This window comes from Antechinus flavipes, chromosome 5 (genome assembly GCF_016432865.1).
Source record: "Antechinus flavipes isolate AdamAnt ecotype Samford, QLD, Australia chromosome 5, AdamAnt_v2, whole genome shotgun sequence".
Lineage (NCBI taxonomy): Eukaryota > Metazoa > Chordata > Mammalia > Dasyuromorphia > Dasyuridae > Antechinus > Antechinus flavipes.
In genome coordinates, this window is record NC_067402.1 from 46,757,009 (window position 1) to 46,772,607 (window position 15,599).

Consider the following 15,599-nt stretch of genomic DNA (forward strand, 5'->3'; position numbering starts at 1 on the left):
TGCTTAATCCCTTCCCTTCTCTCCCTCTGATTCCAAATCTCAGATTTAGATCATAAATGCTGATGTTTTGAAGGACAGATTTGTCCTTTAGGATGTACGAAACAATGACATATTGAATTGTGCTGTTTGAGGAGCCAGTGATATCTTACGGCTTATTTGAGGTTATTTAATGTTAATGCTCTAATCTCTTTGGACAGACCAACTCATTTGGTACTTATTCAGTTCTTCTGATACCCATGTGCCAAGTCCTGTTCTAGGGATATAAAGACAAAAATGTTCCAGGAGTATGAAGACAAAAATGAAATAATGCCTGACCTTAAAGGGCTTATGGTCTGATAGGAAATTATATGAACATAGAAAAAATAAATGAAATGAATTTTATATATACACAAAATAAATGTCAAGTGATTTCAAGGGGAACTAGAAACCATGGGGGTCAGGATACATTGGCTTTGGAAGTGAGGCTTAAGGGAATCCAGGGATTCCACGGATCAGATATGAAGGAGTGTACCTGAGTAAGAGAGAAAGCCTGTGCAAAGGTCTGACGGCAACAGATGGACTATAATGTATGGGGAAAAGCAAGAAAGTTGGTTTGGTTGACCATAAATAAAGAAAACTGGGTAACGTATAAGGCTTCTTAAAAAATGAACCTGATTGTGAAGAACATTTAAGTATACCCCAAAAGGCAGCTACAGTCTAGAGAAACACTGGAAACTTGTTGAGAAGGACAGTGATATGATCAGACCCGTGCATTATAATTTTGGATGCTGTAGGGAGAATGGGTTCCAGGGAGATCAATTAGGAAGCCATGATCATAGCACAAGCAAGAAGTGTTAAATGTCTGAACAAGGATAGTAGTTGCACGAATACAGCAAAGGGAACATATGTGAGAGAGACGGAAGGGAAATCAACCAGACTTGGTAAATGATTGGCTAAGGGGGATGATGAGAGGTGAGGGTCAAAGTTATTCTAAAGTCACGGCAGTGAGAGACAGTGCCCTCAAGAGAAATGGAGAAGTTTAGCAAGAGAGGAGAAAGTGCATGAGCTGACTTTTGGACATACCGAGTTGAAGAGTGTGTTCAACACCCAATTGGAAAAGTTCAATAGGCAGTTAGTCAAACAGAGCTGGGATTTAAAGGAGAGACCTGAGCTGGATAGATAGAACCGGGCGTGATCTTTTTAGAGATGAGATCTGAACCTCTGGGAGCAGATGAAGGCACTAAAATGGGATAGAGAGACCGAGGGCCCAGGAGAGAACTCTGCAGTAAATCCACATACAGGAGCCAAGGTGGTAAGTCATCTGGCAAAGGAGATGAAGATGGAGCCACTGGACAGGTTCAGAGAGCAGTGAGATATGATAACCAGTGATATCCAGGAGGAGAGATTGTCGCTGGTATCAAATGCTACCCATAGATCAAGGAGGAGGAGGTCTAAGAAGCTATCTTGGCTTGGCAATTAACAGAATGCTCATCACTTTGGAGGGAGAGAGTATCAGTTGAATGATGAAGCCAGAAAAATTAGGGAGAGAAGAAGAGAGGGAGGCACTAAATGTAGAGAGGTCTCTTTGAGCCTCTGCTTCTAGACAGAAGGAACCATGTCTCCAAAATACTTTGTGGGCATCACCTAGTAACAGCAACATTAAGGCTCAGAGAATTAGCTGCTTACTCAATGATTTCTCTCCTTCCTCTTCTCTCTCTCTGTCTCTCTCTCTCTGTCTCTCTCTCTCTTCTCTTCTCTCTATCTCTCACTGTCTCTCCCCCCGCCTCTCGTGTTTCTCTCTCTCACTGTCTCTCTCTCTCCCTACCTCCCTTCTTCTCTCTCTCTTTCCTTCTCTCCCTCACTGTCTCCCTCTCCCTTTTATTGATTATAATTACCAACTCATTTGAAAGCACTGTGCTTTTTACTGACGTTTGGGTTCAGAAAGCTACTGGACGACCTGAGAGACTTAAATATGCTGGAATGGAAGGATGTTCTCCACAAATTGGTCTTTTTTGCTAATTATTTTTTATACCATCTGAATCCCTTTTCATTTGTTCCCGTCAGAGTTGAGTTCTGGTAGCTGGGAGCTGTAGTGGCTTCTAGGATCAGGTTATGTTCAGTGCAATTCTGTAGCGATCGAGTACTGACATATTGAAAGATGATTACTTGTTCCTCCTTCCCTGCTTCTTTATTTCATTTTAACCAACATAGCACCTTGAAGAGACTCAATGGTGGTTTGGGGGCTGCCCTGACGAAGGCTCCCCTAGAAGCTGTCCTTAGTCCGAACTGCATTGTGGAACACCACTTTAACCATGGCACTAAGAGCCCCTCGTCTGAAGTTGAGGTAATTGCCAAAAGGTTTGGTTTGCTCACAGGATATCACCGTTATGCTGCTGGCAATTATTGTGTATATGTATATGAGTGTATGTATCTTCTTTGAAGTCTAAGTATGACCAGATGTTTAGTGAGAGGGATTTGGGTGGGGATGAAGGAAAGATGCTGCTGTCCCTTCTGGGAAGTAACGTATCAGATCGATTTAAATCTTCTACTCGTACATTCTGCACCAGTGAGATATACTGCATACCCAGAGACATAAATCCTGTTCATGAATCATCCCCTCAGATACACAGACAAGCACATACACAGTCAATCAGAAAATTAACACCATTTGTCATTTGTCATTTTGACCTATCTCTAGAAAAGGAATCCATTTTATATGAAATGGATTATTATTGATAACAGTTTTATTCAGAAAATATCTACATGGCACTTCTTGGCTATAAATATTAATTAATTGGATCCGTGATACCCATAATGCAACTTTGTTCTGACCTGGATGCCCTATGAACTAGATATTTTTTGGATTCAATTTTCTTAAAACCAACTGTCAGCATCATGTGACAGGAGAGATGAAAAATGAAAGTGAGCCTTCCCGCTGTGCAGGTGAGTGACCTGTGGGAGAGAGCTCTGCCGGGTAGGATTTTTACACGTACCATCAGACACAGACCAATTGATTAGATCATCTCATACCCGCCACCAACTAGGCTCAAGAGACTAATTAGAGAGAGTACTGCCTGAGCGGGCACCCCATTGACACCTAATTTGCTCAGCCAAAGCCTTTGGGGAAAATGTATTATCTCTGCAGCTGCCCTTCATGCATTTCTGATTGGAGGCATGAGCAAGGAAAACTTGATCACTCTTTTGAGCAAACTGAATGTATGAGCCCTTGAGTGCTAAATACAAGCAAACAGACCCAAATTAAAAAAAAACAGGCTAGGCTCCTCCACTTTCCCCTTTGTGCCCCCCATTAAATCTACATGTGTATGTTTGAGGACACATGTGTGCAGTTTGCATGCCCCAGGAAAACACACACACACACATACACACACACACTCACACACTCACACACACACACTCACACACACACACACACACACACACACACACACACACACTCACACACACACACACCCCACTTGCTTCATGTTCTCCAGTGTGATCAGGTAGTCAAGTCTTAGCTGGTCTATTTTTCTCACTACCTACCCCACCCCCCTTTCTCCCTTCTCTCTCCCTCTCTCCCTCCCTCTTTTCCTTTTTAAAATTTTAAAACAGAATAAAAAATAAACCCAAGAACTCTTCTTTTAAAGGAAATTCCACAGCCGATCCTTCTCTCCCCCACCCGCGCCTCCACCCCCCATTCCTCAGTGGTGTCAATGCTCAGCTATAGGCAGTGATTATTTCAGTTCTAACTCGAATCTGCTGTCGGCCTTCCTTCCACCGGCTAAAATGTGCATATGGTTTGATGAGAAGTGCTATTCGCTGGGGTATATATGGGGCTAATGGGCGACTTAGCTCATTTCTATTTCAGGCTCTGTTTTGTACAGTTGCCTAGCGAAGGTAGAAGAAATATTCAGGCTGGCTGGATGGAAGGCAACTGCACTTTAGAAATTAGAGCACTTACAAATGATTCTGATCTGTTCGAAGAAAGCAAATGCATCCTCTCTATGCTTAGGGTTTTCCTTACTCTGAATCTACCTAGCCGGCATCAAATTCTTGATGTGTCAAAATGTGCACTCTCTGGAATACAATGAGAGCCAGAGAAATGATGAATAATGATCAGGTCAGTAGAGGGATGGGAATAATGGGAAGGGAAGAAAATGAAGGGAAAAAAAAGAACAAGAACAAAATATGAAGATAGGCAGGTTGGCTACGTCAAATCCCATAATTCCTGAACAAGAATTTCCATGATTGAAAAATGTTTCCCAAATAATCTTGGGATGCCAGCTTTCTAAAGCCATGGCTTTCTTCCTGTGGCTTTCTTCCAGTAGGTTTCACAAATCCCTTCTGGAGCCTGCATGAAGTCTGACTCTATATTGCCACTTTCTCAATTTGCTACTTTCCAAAATTCAATTAAAATTTTGCCATCTTGGCCACTGTTTTATAAAGAACCTTTTTAGGCTTCAGAGACTCACGGATGTGAATAATATTTTCTTAGAAATCCATTTTTTGGACTGTGGGAGATTCAGGTGGACGCCCAGATGGGGGGCATATGGAAGTGGTATGAGGAGTGTATGTATGTTTAAGTTTGAAAATCAAGCCCCCAGTTTTAGCTAAAATAATCCTTTGTTACTCATAACTGCCTAGGGAGTTTGCCCACAGTCTCTGAAGGGAGAATAAAGTCCAAAGTACTTTTGTCTCCTTTCCGTTATCATATGAATAGATTCTCACATGAAATACATCAGGAAGAAATTCTATAACTATGTCACTCTGAAGCTTTGATAATGAAATATCACTCCCCTTAGAGAGCTACGATGAACATCCTGGATTAAAAACTAACCAAAATAAGTAAACAAAATAAGTCTTTTGTAACCAACCCACCCTCGAGCAGAGTTTGCTGCACTGTGCAATCAAGCCCATGAAACGCCCGATCAAAGTTTAGGGATTGAATACCCAGGGAGCAGAATTTCCCCTCCCAGATGAAGATACCTGTTCATAAAAACAACAACAAAACTCAGATGAGCTTTCAGAATCTATCAAATAAAAAAGTCAATGATTAAACATCCTTGTTGTCTCACAAAAATGCATATAAGCACTCAGAGTCTGAAATGTATAATTCGAAGTCATAGTTTTAAAACTGAGTTGAGAAAATGAACTCTGACCTTGCTGGTACATAGGTAAGCTTTTAAACATGGGTTGTTTTCAGTAAAAGCTCAGATATATTAACATTTAGTTACAACTATTTTTATGGAGTTAAGGTAGGTCACTTCACATTCACATAATCATTAATGAGAAGCGTTTAATGATTTTACAATGAAGAAACTCTGATCAAAGACAGCAAAACTCTAATTCAGACATAATCAATGGGAAGGTGATGGGGGTAGAGGGATGGGACTGGCATATGGAAATCTTTCTGTTCAATACCACAGCACTGCCAGAAGAAATCAGTGATCTTTAAGAACAAACTATAGAGTATGGCTACTTAAAATTTCCTGAACTGATGCTTAAGAAAATAGCAAGTTTTCAAAGTCACACAGCAGAAATAAATTCAATTCATCTAATTATATCACCCTTTCTAGGGCATTTAAACAAGATTCAGTTTTGATAGAACAGTATGTCCTTATACAATAATCCGAAATCAATGCTCAAGTTGTAACTAAGATTTTTGCTGCTGCAGAACTTTGGGAGTAAAGGGAAAGTTATAGGGGTATGGAATACGAAAAAATAAACTAACAAAAAACTTATTTTTGTACCCAATTTCTACCTGAAATTATCTAAACTCTCCATATTTCCCTATCTCCCACAAGAAGAGACCATCCTGTTGAGTACAGCAAAGGGATATCAATTAAAATGTGTTCAGATCTGCAAGGTTCTCCCTTCCCCCACCCAACAGAAGGGACATAATTATAGGCACATCCTAGATCGCCAAAATCTTTCAAGTTGAAAGCTGTTATTTGGTCATGTCCATCTGGACATACAAGCCACTAATTGCAATGACTTTTCATATTTTAAACATCACGCCAAAGCAAAGGACTTGATTAAAAAAACAAAAACAAAAACAGAACTGAAAACTTTAAGTGAAATGCTATTTCAAATGAACACATTTTATATCTGAAAGCACTTACTGAACATATCTTGCTATATTCATTATTATCAATTCAAGTTGATTGAAATTCCCATTGGAGATGGGGCATTGGGTGGTTTTAGTGGGAAGGACTTAGAAAAGTGCTAAACATTAATTATGATATATGAATTTTTTAAAAATGGCTTTTTTCTAAATTAGAAATCTTAAACACATTCATCAAAATTACCACCTTCTGAGGGAGATTATGCCAGATATGGGATTATTTTTTGATGCAACACACATTAAACTCTAAGACATAGTTTTTACAATAATAATGAAAATCACTGTAACTTTTTTTTTTCTTTTCAGGTTTGAAGAATAAGTTCCTTGTAAACAGGAAGGTTTATTTGATTTTGCTTTTGAAGTGCCATGCAATATTAAATGTAAAGCCTGGAATGGCTTATTCAAATAATTAAAATGATACAATACTAAGAAGAGGAAAGCTTTCATCAAAGGTAGCTTGTTCTTTCTCAAGATTTCATATGACTTGGGATTTGATTTTCTCAGCACACCTTTGCACTGACTTGGTGGTCTTCCAAGTAAGCACAAGTTAATTAAATTAAATAGGATTTTGACCCTTTTACCTTCCTTATATATCACATCCCAAGTACTGCCTATTTAAATAAACCACAGGAAAAAGTCCTAAGGTTACACTGCCTGCATTACATTTTCTGATTATGGTAAAGAAACAAAATAAATATCCTATAAACCAATTCCTAAGCACTCCATAATCAGAGCAACCACTACCAGCTCATGCTGACTTTAATGAAGAGATCTGAGGGGAATGTGAATCCATTCAGGATGGATTTCCTCAAATTAAAGCCTGGGTAGTATTATTGCCCAGGGCATTGAAGTATACAGATTCTTCGTTCTCATGCCACATCTAAGTGATCAGCTCCTATGTGTTTTGTGGATTCAATTTTATTCAAAAGTTTGCAAAGTCATTGTACTAGTGATAAGAAGGAGAAAAAATACAGAAGGAAAAATGAAGCATATCAAAAGGTAGCTATTATTTCTGAGGAATTATAGAACAACATAAAGAAAAAAAAGGTTTTGAAGTCAATAAGTGCTTTAAATTTAAAAAAAAAGTCTCCAATATCTAAAAATGATGCTGTTTCATTGGGCCTGGGTACCTGTAAGAATAAATAAATAAGGATAATATTTCGTATTGAATTGGTTAAAAAAAAAAAAAACTAAACTTGTCATAGGATCACAAATCTAGAATTAAAAGAGGTCTCAGAGGTCATCTAGTTTAATCCTCTCATTTCACAGATGAGAAAACTGAGGCCAAAGGAGATTAAGTGATTTCGCACATAACAATCTCCAGGAGTAAGATCTGAAACACCATCCTTTGACTTCAGATCAGAGCAAGTGCTCTTTCCAATAGGCCTTTTTGGGTATCTCCTCTCATTTTATGCAAAGTCAATGAACAACAATTAACTCAATCAGTTGACTGGAGATACAAAAACAAAATAGTTCTCATCCACAAGAAGCATTCTCTATTTCTCTCTCTCTCTCTCTCTCTCTCTCTCTCTCTCTCTCTCTCTCTCTGTCTCTCTCTCTCTCTGTCTGTCTCTCTCTGTCTCTCTCTCTGTCTCTCCCTCTGTCTCTCTTTCTGTCTCTCTGTCTCTCTCTGTCTCTGTCTCTGTCTCTCTCTGTCTCTCTCTCTTCCCCCTCTGTATGTCTGTCTGTCTTAATAAAAAAATGTTCTAAATTGGAAGTCATCAAGGGGATGGCAGTGAAGACATCTGAAGTCCTGTAATTTTGTATCAGGCTAGACACTGTCTCATAGATATGGTGGGGGACCTTAGAGGAACCTGAAGATGGGAAATATACCTGAAAGAATGGAGGGCAGAAACAAAACCCTTAAATTTACATTGCCATGGGAAAGGAAGGAGGAAACATAGCTGGAACAAGCCCTGAGTGATGGTAATTACCCAAAACAAGTAGATTTAAGAGATGAGGTGGAAGAGGGGAGAGTGGGCCAGTTAAAATGAGAGGGACAATGGAAGACAAACTTTACTTTCTCACTGAAAAACAGAGGAGTTGGATTCAATGATTAATAAAATAACAATCCAACATTTCAGACTTTTTTCTCTAGGCCAATCCTATTTGAGGTGGAAGGTGAGGAAGAGGGAAGGAATCTCTAAGGAGTCCACTAGACATCAGTGAGATGGCTATAATTCTTCCTATAACTCCTCTGGACTAAAAATTGGTTCTAGGAGAGTGGGGAAGTTGTGCATCAGGCCTTCCTCAGTCATGGATTAGTGCTCCATCCTAACATTCATACATGAACTGCCTTACCAGCAGACTCCAAACTTAATAGTTGTTGTGGTTCTAGGAATAACCAGGGTGTTCTTTCTAGTTTTTATGTGTTTTATAAGGATAATTATGAAACACATAATGGTAAAAAAAGAACACTGGTTGGAATCAGGAGAACTATATTATTATTATTACATATATTATACCATATAATAACTTTGTGATCCTGAGAAAGTTATTTTACCTTCTGAATTATTTCACTCACCTATGAAGTGATATTTGGGCTTGATGATCTTTAAAACCCTTTCCAACTTTGACATTCTCCTCCTAGGACGTGGACTCCGCTACCAAGATCCTGGGCTCTGATAGGTGAGCCTTCGCTTTATCTTGTCTGGCCCCATGCCTTCATGCTACTTCCTGGAATTTCCATATAAACACACCTGCCCAATTCCCATCCTTTCTGGTTCCCCTTTTATGTGTCTGCTTATTTCATTAGAGTGTAAGTTTCTTGAGGGAAAGAACTATTTTGCTTGCTTGCTTTTGATATTATCCTTAATACAGTGTTCAGGCACAGGAAACACTAAAGAAATGTTTCATTTATTCATCTGGCCATCCATCAATTATTAATTCATTCATTTATTCTCCACTCATTCATTCTATGATTTATAAATCATAAAAATATATGATAATTTCTTCCACAAATTTTATTCATTCGTGAGAGATATTTCTATGCAACTCAACACATTACAAATGGTGAGTATGATTGCTTTACATAAATGATAAAGTAATTTATGAAATTATGCAATTATGTAATTTGGGATACAAATCTCTACAAGATTGCTAAAATATCTAGTGCATAGCAAATGGAAAAGGTAATACTTCAAATCAGAAGTCCTGAGTTTATTTAATATATTTGAGCTTCACCAAGACATTTAACTTTTCTGTTTCAGATTCTTCATATAAATGGAAAGAATAATGTAATATCCATCTCACAAGGTCATTGTGAAGGGCATGTGTACAAAGTATTTCATAGTCAGAACATGCTATATAAATATGACCCATTATTATTATTGTATCCCTTAAAAGCTGGATATAAAGAACCAAAAAAAAAAAAAAAATTTGGCCAAAGGCAATTTCATGTAGTAAATTCTCTGGTTGTTTTTGGGTAGACTCCAGGTATGCATATGTGTTCTCCTTTGGTAACTCTGCTACTATTCAATGACTCTGGTCATATCAGTAACTCAAACCACCATTTTACCTACTTAGAAAAGTACCAAGAGACACATTTACTGATAACAAACTTCCCTTGTGCCTATGCAGAAAAGTCTTATTTTGTAGTGTACAAATTATGGCTTAGAATCAAAACTTTTTTTATTAGTGTCTAAATTTCCAAAGCTTAACCCATGGAGAAATCTGAATTTTCATGCATTAGAAAGATGTCACGGGTACTTAGACAACAGTATGTTGTAGAGAAGTAAATGAAGGAAGAAATGCCAAGGAGAGACCTTTGGGAAATACATCAAAGTACTGAGAAGAAGTGGAGGAATTAGGGAAGACAGAGGAGAATTGGGAGAATGGGATGTCTCTGAAGCTAAAGGAAGTAAGGATATTCAACCACTTAAAAACGTTTATTAAATGCTTACTATGTGTCTGGCCTGGACTAAGTGCTAGTGTATTCACCTTCAGCAGTAAGAGGTGATCAATTGTGTCAAAGGCAGAAGAGAATTTAAACAGGTTAAAACTCGAAAAAAAAGGTAATTAGAAGATTTTAGTGATCTTGGGGGAAAGAAGGGGTGAATCAAGGAATTGGGGCATGGAGGAGGGGGGGCAAATCCATCTAGAACCATTTGATCATATGCCAAATGTGAATGAGGAAATTTGGACTCCAGTCAAGGTTGAATTAGATGACTTCTTTCCACCCGGACAGTCTGTGATTTATTTAAAAGCTACATGCACTTTAATTTACTTTAAAACAAAAGAAAAGCAAGGTGGTACCATTTGCTATCTTTATACTTTCATTTCCCTTTTCCACTCCTAAATAACCACTTATTTTAGATGAACACACAAGTTTCAATTGTGGTCATACTACTATAACACCACTGTTAAATTTTTTAGCAACAAATGCTCTAAAGTTTTAAAGGGAGATTTAGTCATTGCACTCGAGCTTTGGTTTCCTCTTGATACATGCCCTCCTGGGCCAGGAGTTCCAGTTCATTGGAAAGCTGAAGTTTTCTATGTCTAGAAAGACATTTTCTAGTGCTTCTTCGCAATAGAAAAAAAAAAAAAAAAGACAAAAACTTAGTTTAGTAGTGGTAGAAAGAAATGGGATTATCTCAGCAGAAAGTTATTCATAAAAGATAGGTTTCTGATTTTTTTTAGGATCCTCTTCAGTAGCCTAGAAGAGCATCCCTGAAGAACAGAACTGAATCTAGTTCATTTATCCAAGTCAATACCACAGCTTTCCAGCACCTTTAATAATTTCCTTCCAAGAGGAGGGAACAACAGAGGAGATCATGGCAAGCTCTGTCTCTACCTCCAGGCAGGACCACACCTAAACCAGCCTAGACTATTGATTTGGTAAGCAAGCACATATTTTCTCTTCAAACTCACGCAAAACAAGAGTCATGTCTTGTCTGAATTATTTTGTTTGTTTTCCAGTCTGCTGGCATTAACATCACACTCTAAACATCCAACACCGAAGATTCTGCCCCACCAAACCTCTTCAAAGTTTTTTGATTTTTCACACTTAGATCATGTTGGAAAAAGAAAACCCCAATGATTCAGGTTGCCTCATATTTTCAGAAGAGAAAAAAAAAAAACCCAGCCCAACCCAACACCCATACTACAATGTAATTTTAACCGATAACTAAGGATGACGCCTGTCATGCAAAGTTAAAGCTTATATGAAAAAAAAAAAAGACTAAGCAAAATCAACTTCTAGCAGCTGCTTTATTTTTTCTTCCCATCACAATCCTTAGTTTCAACTGCTCAGCATGAGACACCTTGCTCAGTGAACAAGGACGTGAGCCACAAAAAGGGAAAAAACTCTTTTATTTATTAATTACCAGTCTCCAGAGTTTCAGGGACAGAGTTTGTATATACTTCTCATATCAATTATTTCAGACTTTTGAGTTAAACAGTCTATATTTCACACACCGTAAAACTAAAATTTCTTCCTGTAGGATCTTATTTAATGGGACAGTTAGGTGGTGCAGTGGTTAGAGCACTAGCTCTGAAGCCAGGAGGACCTGAGTTCAAATCTGACTTCAGACACCTAACACTGCTTAGCTGTATGACCTTGGGCAAGTCATTTAATCCTAATTGCCTCAGAGGAAAAAAGCACAACCAATCCATTTAAAAGGAAATACACACATCCAGAAAAAAAAAAAAAAAGAAGAGTTTTATTTACTTTTTCTAAAGGGTAAGCATTAAAGAGGAAGGCTTAGTCTGAGGGTGGATTGGATGGAATATCCCAAACATTCAGATGTGAAATCTCAGTTTCATCATCTGAAAAAATGGGAATAATAAAAATATGTTTCCTATCTACATCATAAAGCATTTTAAAAAAAGAAGCAATCATGGTTAAGGGAATTGTCACATAGATCAATGTCTGAGGTCACATTTGAATTCAGGTCCTTCTGATTCCAGATCCTGAGCTCTATCCACTGCAATACCATCTAGCCGTGCTTGCAAATTTTAAAGTTCTCTGTAGAGAGGGGATATCATTATTATTACCACTTTATTTGCTCCTAGGACATCTATCATGACTTAGGTTTGGAAATCCACAGTCAGTCTAGCAGAAACTATATATTTCTTCTTATTCTGATATTTCTCCATACATAAATAGTTATACTTTAGATTCAATGCAACAGAACAGACTATTACAAAATATAGCAAACATGATGTGGATAAACATGATTAACTCATGCTGATCATGTTCTTTCTTCCTATGAATAAATTAACTATTATTATATGAGAAGGATAAATAAAATCATCTAAAAGGGTGAAAAATATAAACATCTACCTATATCTAGATATAATGAGATACTTTCATTTCACCTTAAGACATAACAGTTATCAATTTTGGGTTATAATACTTTATACAATATCTTATCAGATCATAGCTGAAGCATTTCATGTAATCTGGATGTTGCATTTAAAGAGAAACATTTATAAATTATATATACACACACACACACACACACACACACACATGTTATACACACTATGTAGCATACATATTATAGAACTCAGCTTCTTACACTGTGGCGTGTAATCTCATATGGGATCTTGTAACTAAATGTGGGTGTCACAAAATTATGTTTTGTTATCAGTAAATGTTTGATTTGTATGCCTATTTTATTACCTATATGCCCATAGTCAAATAAAAATTTCTCAGGCAAAAAGGGATTGTGAGTGGAAAAAATTTAAGAAAACTTACTATAGCATATATGTATGTGTATATAATTATAGCAGAGTATGTATGTATAATATGGTTTAAAATATCATTATATAAGAGAAAAGTAGAAGGAGCTGTTAATGTTTAGCCTAGAAAAGATTAAGGGGAGAGATTGAAGAGTTGTCCTTTGAAAGACAGAAAAGATCTGTGATAGAGAAGTAGATTCTGGATCAATCTAAGAAATAACTTCTTGACAATTAGAGATGCTTACCAATGGCACAGGCCAACTAACAATGCAGCAGGCTTATTTTGAAGAGGCAAATGTTGGTTTTAGTGGACTACAAAGTATCTGGAGTATAATCTGTACAAAATAACAGAGGACTAAGCCAGTGTCAAGGAAGCATTCGGAAAAATGGAACCAATCATCACGAAATCTAAGTCACTTGATGTTAGAAATCTTCAGGGATAATTTCTTTGGGGAAAAAAGAAAAAAAAAAAACTGACAAAGGCCATCGGACCATATAAGGAAACAGTAATTACAAAGGAATGAAGAGAATAGAGAATGAGCTGAGATTTCATTGCCATCAAAGACTTCGTGAGCAGGAAACCTCCCAGTGCAGGATGGGACCTTCTCTGCAATTTCTAGTGGTATAAAGTTGTCCAGAAATCTGAGAGACAGTGACTACTAAGGGCATTCAGGCATTCTATCAGAGGCAGAAGTGCCTCTATCTACAAGATGCTGTCTCTCAAAGGCAAGAAACTTGAGTCCCAAAGTCCTACCTCATCTTCTCCAAGTTCCCTTCAGATTCCAAAGGAAACAACAAGAACTTCCTAATGGTACTGAGTATGTCTGCTAGTCTGTGGTATTTGGTTCTGTTTCCACCTCTTCCTCTAAGCATTAAAAACATCACCAGCTTGTTTTTTTAATAGCTAAAATTAAAGATTTAGGGTTTTCTTAGTAGTTGTAAATCTAATCTTGGAGCATACTGAACTTCTTATGATGTGGTCTAAACTGATGTGGGAAAAATGAGTGTCGCGGAACTCTTGGTCAGCATTTTAGATTTTGAAAGATTTAGATTTCGAAGCATTCAAAAACATTCCAATGTTGAGAAATTCAATGTTCTTTGAGACTGCACACATTTTAATGCTATAGTTATCAAGTGTTGATGGCGAGCTTCTCCAACTCGTCCTGTTTGGAGATGACATCATATTCTTTGCACTGAGCCACAAACACTCTATAAAGTCATCATGTAACATGGAAATATCTGACCATCCACAGTGAAGTGCCACGTGCTGTCCAGATAATGTTGTTTGTTCATCCTTTTCTAAGAGGACCATAACATTGGGAAGGGGAAGCCATGACATGTAAGTGAATTGGATTTGAGGGAGGGAGGGCTGGGCAAAGTCACTGCACCCCTTTCCCTTTCAGGGTCATCTGGGTCCAGTGGCCAGAGATGGATCAGGATGGCTGGAGATGGCCTGGATACAGTGGGAGACCTGGACCTTTTTAAGCTAAGGTCTTTTTAATTAATATTATGGCTATTTATTTACAAAACATATGCATGGGTAATTTTTCAACATTGACCCTTGCAAAGCTTTCAGTTCCAAATTTTCCCCTCCTTCCCCCCACCCCACCCCCAATGGCAGGTAGTCCAATACATGTTAAATATGTAAAAACATACATTAAATCCAAAATATGTATAAATATTTAAACAGTTATCTTGTTGCACAAGAAAAATCGGATCAAGAAGAAAAAAAAAAAAAAAACCTGAGAAAGAAAACAAAATGCAAGTAAACAACAACAGAGAGAATGAGAATGCTATGTTGGGATTCACACTCTGTTCCCATGGTTCTCCCTCTGGGTGTAGATGGCTCTCTGCATCACTGCACAAATGGAACTGATTTGAGTCATCTCATTGTTGAAGAGAGCCACATCCATTAGAATTGATCGTCATATAATCTTGTTGTTGCCATGTATATGCTCTCCTAGTGATTTCTGCTCACTTCACTTAGCATTAGTTCATGTAAGTCTCTTCAGGCCTCTCTAAAATTATTTTGCTGATCATTTCTTATAGAACAATAATATTCCATAACATTCATAGATCATAACTTATTCAGCCATTCTCTGACTGATGGGCATCCACTCAGTTTCTGCCCACTACAAACAAGGCTATCACAAACATTTCTGCACATGTGGGTCCCTTTCCCTCCTTTAAGATCTCTTTGGGATAGAAGCCCAGCAGAAACACTGCTGGATCAAAGGGTATGCACAGTTTGATGACTTTTTGAGCATAGTTCCAAATTTAAGCTAAGGTCTTAACAGGTCTTAGTCTGACTTGAGGCAACACCCATTCAATGCTTAAGTCCAGGTGAGAAATGAAGCAGAGAATGGCCTCTTAACCAATCAAAAAGAAAATCAATTGGGGAAGGGGAAAACCCTCATAGTTTCTGGCCAAAATAGAAAAAAAAAAAAAAACCCTACTATTTAAATCACTCTAAGCCAATCAAGATCCAAACAATTTGTTCAGGCAATATTATGCAGATGGATGATTCACATAAGTATTAAGTGACAATCCATCAAGAAACACCACTTCAATAGGCACTATATTGGATGATAAACTGGTACTGAGGTGGAGGATGTGTTTAGTTTATATTTGGGAAACCACAATGCTTTCAGGGCAGCTAATGGCAGAGTACATTGAGTGTCAGGAATGGAATTAGGAGATATCTTAATGAGTTCAAATCTGGTCTCTGATACTTCCTGATTGTGTGACCCTACTTGCCTCAGTTTCTTCATCTACAAAATGAGCTGGGGAAGGAAATGGTAAACTATTCCAG

General features: G+C 37.8%; 1 long non-coding RNA gene across 2 annotated transcripts; it reads left to right on the forward strand.

Annotated features, from left to right (window-relative positions):
• The first annotated feature begins 951 nt into the window (after nucleotides 1-951).
• Nucleotides 952-11,296, forward strand: LOC127564214 (uncharacterized). 2 transcript variants are annotated; one of them, XR_007954206.1, is made up of 6 exons: nucleotides 952-1,291; nucleotides 2,191-2,323; nucleotides 6,410-6,555; nucleotides 8,694-8,731; nucleotides 10,742-10,939; nucleotides 11,021-11,296. It is a non-coding gene; the product is annotated as an uncharacterized LOC127564214 (long non-coding RNA). The 2 variants fall into 2 exon arrangements; XR_007954205.1 differs by lacking the exon at nucleotides 8,694-8,731 and having other exon boundaries at nucleotides 953-1,291.
• The last annotated feature ends 4,303 nt before the right edge of the window (nucleotides 11,297-15,599 follow it).